The following is a 9,280-nucleotide window of genomic DNA, read 5'->3' on the forward strand; positions in this document are numbered from 1 at the left end:
AGGACTTGTGTGAATGCCCTGGCTGGCACCGCTGATCCCTCACGCTGCCAGTGCCAACTCTGCCAGAGCTGGGAAGATCAGGGCGCTGCAGGGCAGTTCTTCAAAAATCTCAATTTCCCTACAGGTGACGACGAGGCATCATTACAGTGCAGCAGGTGCCACGGCCTGCTTTGCTCGGAGCCCTCCCAGCTCCAGAGCACTGCAGAGATAATGCATTTTCCTGGCGGTGTATTTATGAGAGTGGAGATATGAGCACTTGGCCGAGCTCCCGGAGCGCGCCTCTGATGCCGCACACCCCCTAGATGGTGTTTTTCATGTTGTTTTTGTATTTTTAGCCTGATTAATACCCTTGTGGTGGCTGGAGCACGGAGACTGCTTCATGTTTTGCCAGCAGGTTCTGAAGCCAACGTGATTTACGCAGCAGCTGGCGGAGAGGGAGACACTGATGCAGCAAAGTGTTCTTCACCCGCTTCCTCAGCACCTTCCTGATGGGTTGGCCCTGCCTGTCAGCTGGCATCAGCTGGCCAGGGCATCTCCTGGCATGTGACACCAAATTTCATGGCACAGCCTTTCCAAAAAAACTGCTTTTTGCTGGTAATGCCCAGGGGTGCCAAAGCAGGGCCCGGGGCTGTGGGTGGGGATGGTTCTTCCCTGCAGATCTGCTTGGGGCAGCAAAGCAGGGAGCAGCCAGGGTGCCTCCCTCTGCTCAGTGCCTGCAGAACGCCTGGCAGAGCCTAACAGCCAGCCTGGGGTGGGGAGAAAAGCCCCCCAGGATGCACCCTGGCTCCTCCAGGGGTGCTCCAGATGTTAATCTGACATTAATTAGCTGTTAATTAGCAATGAGGTCCCTCCAGGCTATAAAAGCTCTTTGTGAAGCAGCCCAGCCCAAGGCTCTGAGAGCTGGGCTGGGGCTTTGGGCATTTATTTCCACAGACAGAGCCTTGCACGGTGCCCAGAGCCCTGTGGAGCTCAGAGTGGCACACAGGGCCCACTGAGGATGAGTGGGATGAGGATGATCCAGGTGAGGATGAGGCACTGCCAGGGATAGAGGCACCTTGCAGCTGTCAGATAAAGCACGGTGGTGCAGCAAAAACATGTCAGATCCTTAAAGCCAGGCTGGAACACATAAAAAGCGTTCCAGGGACAGAGGCACCTTGCAGCTGTCAGATAAGCATGGAGGTGCAGCAAAAACATGTCAGATCCTTAAAGCCAGGCTGGAACACATAAAAAGCACACGCACATCTATAGAAACACACAGGTGTGTGCTTGCACAAGGACACAGCCACCTCTCAGAGAGTCCTGTCCTCGTTTTCCCAGCAGACACATCTGCCTTTGCTTGGGCTGGATTGCTGTTCCACGTTACTGCTGCCCTGGTTTTGGCAGCACATCCTTCCCACCTCCCAGCCTGGCCCTGGCTCTTGTGCTGCTCTGAGAGGCCCCCTTGGGCTCTGGGAGCCTGCACTGTCACTGTGGTGCCTCTTCCTGCTCTGATGGGCTTTGCTGGCTTGGTCCAGAGGGAGATTGGGATGGGAAACATGCAGGGCTAGGGCAGACCCCACTGGAACCTTCTCTCAGGCTTCAGCACGTGTGGGGCAGGGGGTGGAGAGCAGGGGCAGAACAGTGCAGCCAGAGCACACCACGGGGCTGGTCACTGCCCTACAGACCTGCAGCTACCCCTGAATCCCGAGCTGCAACCACGCAATCAAACGCTCCAGCGCAACAATTCCAAACCCCCTCTTGATTCCTGCACTAAATAAAGTACATTTACAGAGTATATGAATTCCAGATTCAGCCCAGGACTCCAGGGATGCATATTCCTCTCCTGGAACTTGTATATCCGGCCTGAGGATGAAAACCCCCCCAAGCCCTGAGCATAACAAGCATTTCTTGTGTTTCTCCTGTCTCTGTCACATCGGGCATGTAGCGAACGCTCGGGCTGATAAACAGCATCTGGTTGGAGTCAGGTAAGGCCCTCTCTGGGGATTTGGTCCGTGGTCAGCTGCCAACCTTTCTCTCCCTCCTTAATGTGCTTTTGCAGATGGATGAGAACTGCAGCCAGTCCAGGCTGTGGTTTCAGATAACGCTGGGAAGGGGAGGGGGGGAAGGTGGGGCTCAGGCTCGGTTCTGTCCTGCTGCCAGGGCTCTGCTAAATGCACGGCACAAGCACCATGGAGCCCCCTCCCCTCCTCACAGGGGGCTAAAAGGGACCTCCAGAGGAAGAGCCGAGCATGGCAAAACACCCTGGAGCCCATTTCCCCTTCTGCAGCTCATGGTCCAGGAGGAAGGTGCCAGGTCCTCTCCTGGTGCTTGCCTTGCTGGTGCTTTCAAGGAACAGAGAGGAGTGATGGTCCACTTGGTTTTTGTTGGAAACCTGGAAGTCCTGCAGGCAACTCCCGGGATGCCTCGGAGCCGCTGCCAGGTTCTGGAGAACTCTCTGAATCCGTGTTTCTTACACAACTTTTTTTTTTTTTTTTTTTTCCTGCAGGAGGCGGAGGAAATTCTTGTACAGAAATGGAAACGCACCCCTCCTGCCAAGCTATTAATTCTGCTTCCTATGGAAAGCGAGGGGTCCCTGCCTTTGTGCTCTGATTCTGCGCTGAACTTCCAAGTTTATTTTTATGCCCAGATTTGGCAAAGCACTGAGGGCTGAGGGTGGTGCTGCGTGTGAGCTGAGGTCTCTCCCTGCTCTGTCTGAAACACCTACCAGCACCCACAGGCACGTGCTCCAGCAAACACCCCCACACTGGGCTTGTTCCTTACTATGAGACTTTCTTTTCTTGTCCTTGCCAAGTTATCGTCTGCTTTAATTAATTTTGCACAGTGAGCCTGGGAGCTGCTGGTGGTTTTGAGCCTCTGGAATAGTCAGGGAAGCAATTTAATCAGCATGAGTGAGCCAAAGTTACTTAAGCGATTTGTAATAAGTTCCAGGCTCTTCCACACCAAAGGGGTTTCAGCCGAGGACAGAAACTTCCTGAGCCTGTTCTGCAGGATGGGCTCTTCATCTGCATCTGACCGACACTTGTGTGGGGATGTGGGGCAGCCCTGAATGAGAATTCACAGAATCACAGGGTGTTTGGGGCTGGAAATTACCTTTAAAGTTCATTTAGTCCAAGCCCCTGCTGTGGGCAGGGACATCTTCAGCTCCAGAGCCCTGTGTATGTACAAAATGCCACAGCATTGTCAAAAAGTTATGAGTGGAATTTCACCTCCAACCACAAGTATAAAATATTGGTGAGCCTTAGGCTGAATTTGTCAGCCCTGCACTGACCAAGCCAGTGGTGGTTCTGTTTTTTCAGAAAACATAAAATCCAAGAAATTCCCCAGTGACTAAGCAGGCACTGTAAATTGGTTGCTATTGTAAAGCTGTGGGTAACATTTCCTCAGCTTTGAACAGACCAAATATACAAGAGTGGAAAAAAGACAGCTAGAGAGGAATGAACACAAAAGGCTGTGCCTTTAATTAATGCTGCTGTTTTCTTCACCATTTCCAAGGAAACTCACTGCTGATATTGAAACTAGATTTAATATTGTGACTTGTATAAGAAGATGGTGGATTTTAAGGTGTCTGAATCCTTATCATCCCCTTGCATGGGATAAGAGGAAGAAAAGGTGGGATTTTAAGGTGTCTGAATCCTTATCATCCCCTTGCACAGGACAAGAGGAAGAAAGGGGTCAGCAGGTGTTGCTGTGGGTTTTGCAGCCCCTGTGGTGGGGCTGGCTTTGGGGCAGGGGGTGCTGCTCCCCCTCTGCAGCCCACGAGCACAGAGCAGACCCAGCAGGTTCTCGTTTGGCTTTCCTCTCCTGTGCCATGTGCCCTGCAGGCAGGGAGGGAGGGCCAGGAGGGTCCGTGGCAGCCAGGGCACCCCTCGTGTCCTCCCACAGCTGCTCAGAGCCTTCCCCTGCAGCAGCAGCAGCTTTTGCCTTCAGGGATTTTTGAAATCTGTGACGAAGACACTGTTCTCTGCCTGCTGGGAATTCCATGTGGCTGTGAACATCTCCGCGTGCTGTTCCTGCAGTCTGGCAGTGCCCTGGCTCTGCTGAGGATGAGGATGCTCCTGTGCCTGATCCCCACCTTGCCTGGGAGGCAGGAGCCCCGTGGTGCCCCACGAGGCCAGCCCAGCTCCTGGGGGCCGTGCCAGGTGGGCTGAGCACACACAAATCCCACATGTGCTGTGGCTGCCACATCCGGCACAGGGAAACCGCTGCGGGAGCAGATGCTGCTCCTGGGGCTCTGCTTCCCTCCCTGCCCTGCTCCCGGGGGAGCTGCTCCTCATCTGGGGCTGAAGGGACGGGATCCAGCTCATCCCCAGGGCTCTGCATGCCTTTGTCCAGGGAAGCAGCAGCAGTGGCACAGAGCAGGAGCTGGGGGCTGGCAGAGCTCCCACCCGTGGTGGGCAGAGCTCCCACCCGTGGCACTGGGGAACTGGCATGAAGAGGATCCCAAGGGCTGGTTCTGGGCTCCTGCACTCAGGGATGCCCTGGCACACACCTGGTCCTGGTGCCCAGCCAGGCTGGTGCTCCCTGCCCACCCACAGCCACATTCCCACTTTGCAGGGGAGGCTGGAAGGGAGTGCAAATTAAACCCACAAAAAAACCCAACTTCATTACTGGGGAATAAAGATCCCATTATTCTCTCTGCCCTGAAGCAAGAAAAAGAAATTTCCCTCATTTCCTTCCTAAATTCAAATGGGGGTTTACGGGGAAGGTGTGCCTGGCACGGGAACAAGAGCAACAGGAGCTGGTGGTGCGGGGTCCCGGTGGCCAGGGGCACAGAGCCTGGCTCCAGTGTCCTGCCAGCACAATGCCACTCACCTGCACACCCCAGGAGGAGGAAGGTGCTCCCAGGACAAAGCTCCTTTGGCTGCTGGGGGTTCTGTGATGATTTTCTCCTCAAGGATCTCATTGTGCTGGCGCCTGTCTGATGATCCGCGTCAGGTTTGCACCGGCCTGGAGCCTGGGCAGGAGGAGATCCCGCTGCAGTTCCCAAAAATGCAGCCTTGTTCAATGGGAATGGGTCTGTCCCCACCAGCCAGGCAGCTCCAGAGCTCCCTGGGACCCAGCTTTGTGGGAACCAAGTGCTGCTTTTTCCGTGGAAGTGGAAGCTCCCAGTCTCAGCCAGTCCAGCCTGCACCCCTCGATCACCAAGCCTGGAACAGACACACACCTGGGTTGACAATAACTATCAACGGGGCAAACCTGCTGCTTTTGGGAGCAAAACAGCTGAAAACGCATTTTTCTGGCAGCTTGACAGTTGTGTCTTAAACAAGACATTTTAAACTTACGCTGCGAGCCAAAAAAAGTTGTAATTTGAATATACAGCATGGCACATTCCTCCAAAATTGATCATAAAGTTCTGCTAAAACACAGGCACGGCCTGAGTAAAATAAATATTTTTGCTTCCAGAGAAGTGAAAGGTCTGGCCAGCGACTCAATTTATAATATTTTTAGCAGGTGATTCATCGAAGAGGGAAAAAAATACCCAGGGCAGCTGAATTCAGCAATGGCTCTTTGTCTCAGCAGGGCCAGCGAGTCCAGGCATGGCGGTAGCTGCTGTGGTGAAGCTCCTTGGCTGGGGCCCCGGCTCTTTCCTGGGGTCTCTGAGCCCTCCAGGACCTGCTCCCTTCAGCAAAGCTGCAGGACCTGTGGCTGCAGCTCCTGCAGGGGCTCCTGGCTGCTTTGGGGCTGTGCCTCAGTCCTGCTGAGGGTCCCCAGTCCTGGGTCACTTCTCCTTGCAGAGCAGGAAGGGGATGGGCAAGGACAGAGGGCCCTTTGAGGTTTTGTTTGCCCAGAGCAGCTTCAAGAGCTGTGGGTTTGGATGGGGTTTCCTGACTGAGCTCCACTTGCTGCATTGCTGAGCTCTGAGGATGGAAAACAAACCCTTTGGCCTTTCCTATCTCCGGCTCCAACAGTAGATTCTTTTCTTTCCCTCCCCACAGGTACTGTGTCTTCCCAGGCACAGGAACTGAGGGAAAGCACAAGCAGAAAGGAATTTCTCCATGTCCCCAAGGCTGTGCTCTTCATTTTTTGCACACACAGCTCAGTCCACGGAGCCTGGGGCAGCCACTGCTCGCTGTGGCTCTGAAGGACAGGAGTGAGGTGCAGGTCCTGTGACCCTGGCCAGGATGCCAGGAGTGACCCAGAGCCCTCCCTGCTCTCACGGGTGAGGCTGGGGTGATGCAGCAGAACCATGGCACCACAGGGCATTTCTGGAGCTGGAGGGCACCGAGTGGTGCCCGATGCCTTTGGACCCCTCCAGTGCTTGTGGCCAAATAAAAAGAGTGGTTTTCAGAAGAGCTGCTCCCCACGCACGAGACACCTGCTCCCAGCTATAAAAATGGATTAGCTGCGTTGCATCTGGAGCCCATCCAGGCAGCAGCGCCTTCCCCAGCATCCCATTTGGCACGCAGGGCCCACCGCCTGAAAGAGCAGGAAAGACGAGCGAGGGGACGAGCTGCGGAGTTAAAAGGAGGGTCTGGAGGCTGTGATCCTCTCCTGGTGCACAATCAGAGAGCCGGGGGCAGCCCCAGACTGCGGCAGCGCTGTCACCAAGGCTGGGTCTTGCCCCCGGAGCCCCTCGCTGAGCCCTGCCATTGTTCTTTGTGCTGCAGCCTGGTCCCAGCGTGCTCCCAGCTGGCTGGGATGCAAAGCCCAGAGCAGCAGATACTAACTCATTGTATTCCAAGTGTTGGAAGGACTCCATGCTCCAACACAAATTGAGTGGTGAGATATTCAAGAGGAGGAAACCCTCCTGGTTGACAGAGCATCCCAGGCACGCAGCGGCGGAGGTGCTGCCTCAGCCCTGCCCTGGGAACCTGCACCAGGGAATTCAAGGAGCCTGCAGGGACATCTGCAGGACCTGCTGCTGCTGCTGGTGTGGCCCTGCTGTCCCCCAGAGCCCCCTGGCTGAGTGCCAGAGCAGCAGCTGGGCACAGCCTTGGTGGCAGTGCTCCTCTATCCCAGGACAGAGCAGCAACTTCTCCTCAGCTCAGGAATATCCCCAACACTGCTACATGCATTCCTTCACTCACCTGGAAAATCTTATTCGCCTGCTAGACATCTGCCATAATGCAGTCCTGCCTGGACTGTCAGCCTCACGTGGAGTTTTATGACGCTCTGAATATCAATTATTCCAGGTCTTCCTGCAGCAATCTCTGCCCCAAAGGATGCAATAAGGGAATTGGAGCTAAGCTGAGACCACGTCTGGGTGATTGCTGCAGGTCTGGTTTTGTCACAAGCCTTGTGGTCAGTGTGCCACTTGGTCCCCAGTGCTCTGGCTCGGACTGGCACACTCTGCAATCCCGCAATGCCTGGGACCAGCTCTTGGAAAACAGCTGTCAAGGTCGGGGCTGCGAGCAGCAGCTCAGGTTTCTGACTGATTTGCAGTGCTTGGGGAAGCTCCCAGAGCTGCAGCGTGGTCCTGCCACACACCTCATCAAAGGTGGGATGTGCAGGGTTTGGAGCAACCAGCTGGGCAAGGCACGAGGGTGAGGGAGGAAAAGAGGATGGAGAGCTGCAGGAAGGCAGATTTCCCTGGGTGGGAACCCGGGAGGGACTCCCGCAGCTCTCTGGGCAGCCTGGGCCCTGCCTGCTCCTCCCCGACCCTCACCAAGCACCAGCAGCACCCCGGGAAGGGCAGGAAAACAAGGAGGGGGTGGGAAATGAACGTGGCTGGAGGCTGAGCTCGCTGACCGAGCTGTGGCCAGCGTGATGCAACCAGGGTCAATTAAGCTGCTACCACAGAGCCTCACAGGGCACACTAAGTGCCAATTTTCTGCGCTGCTGAAGAGGTAAAGAATGAAAATGAGAGCCAACAGGAAGTTGCAGCTGAAAAGAAAGAGCCACTTGGGAGATGGGAGCTGAAGGCTGGACTCGGGGCAGCGATGAGACGAGCAGGGAAGTGCCACTGCCACTGCCACAGCAACCTGCAGCAGCTGGGAACGCTCTGCTGCCCCAAACCCTGGGCAGAACACGGGCTCTGGAGCTTGGCACGGGGCTGGCAGCACGCAGAGCCAAGCCTGGTGGGGCACAGCAGCCACCCCGGGAAGGTGGATCCTCTGCCTCCCTTGAGGCACCGGCCCTCTGCCCTTCTGGAGAGAGGAGAAGATGGGTGGGAAGGGGAGCAGGCAGAAATAATGGGGGGTCTCGGGCTGCCACTCCCACCCTGCTCGTCCATGGAAGTGTCCTTTCCACTCTCTGCCCTGCTTTTTGCAGGAGCTCAGAGAGAAGAGGGCAGGTTCATTCATTCCCCTGTGGGTCCTGGGTGTTTTTTTGGGAAGGAAATTCCGGGCATGGCACAGGGCTCTGGCCGGGCACTGCAGGAACAGACGGCACAACTGGTTTGCGAGGGGAAGTTCCCCGTCTGAGCGGAGTTTTCTCCTCTCTTTGGGAAGCAACACCCCTGCTGACGCTTCCCGAGGATGAAATGGCTGCGCGGAGCCCGTGGCTCGTTCATTCCCGCTCCTTGCGCTCCCTCTGCAGGAGCGGGCGGCTGCCGGGGCCCGGAGGGGCCAGGGGGGCCGGGGGTCGCCGCCAGCCCACGCTCGCAGCCCGCACCAGGCTGGCACTTGTGGCACGAACCCTTCGGGGTGAGGCCGGGGGGATTCACCTGAATGGCTTAAATCTATTTCCGTGTGCGTGAGGAAGGATGCTCGGGGACCGGGCTGAAGTTTGGGCTTCGGTAAACTGGGGGTGATGGCCTCAGGGCTCCGGGGAAAGGGGGAAAGGGGGACCTGCCCCAAGAGGGAGAAACTGCGGCGTGGGAGATGCTCACCAGAGCAATACCTCAATGTCCCTGGCTGGGGTGGGGCCCAGAACCAAACCTTCGCACCCTCACAGCTCCTCTGGTCCAAAATGTGTCCCCAGATAAATCTGCTGCCGTCCCCACTGCCCCAGGGGCCCTGCCCTCTCCTGCCCCGCGGCTCCGCCTGTCCCTGCCGTGTCCCGCAGGACAAAGCGACACCTCCTGCCGGCAATCCGCGGGCACATCCCCTGCCCTTAGATCCCCCTCCCCAGCCTTGCCCGGCTCAGCGCAGCTCCCCATCCCCTCTCCCTGCAGCCGCAGGGCCGCAGCTCCCTCTGCAAGCGGAGGAGAGCTTTTCCCACCCCGTCAGGGGCTAGGCTGCCAAATTCCAGCCGAGAGCAGCATTTTTACGGCGTGACACCAGTGGGGCCCCGGCAGGAGCCGGCGTGAGCTGCGGGCGCTGCCCCGCCAGGCGCCGGTACCGGCGGAGCGGCGGCCGGTGCGCCTCCGCTTCCCCCGCGGCAGCGCTCGCCAAATTAT

Source organism: Passer montanus, unplaced genomic scaffold (assembly GCF_014805655.1).
Source record: "Passer montanus isolate IOZ18808 unplaced genomic scaffold, ASM1480565v1 scaffold101, whole genome shotgun sequence".
In the NCBI taxonomy this organism is placed as follows: Eukaryota; Metazoa; Chordata; class Aves; order Passeriformes; family Passeridae; genus Passer; species Passer montanus.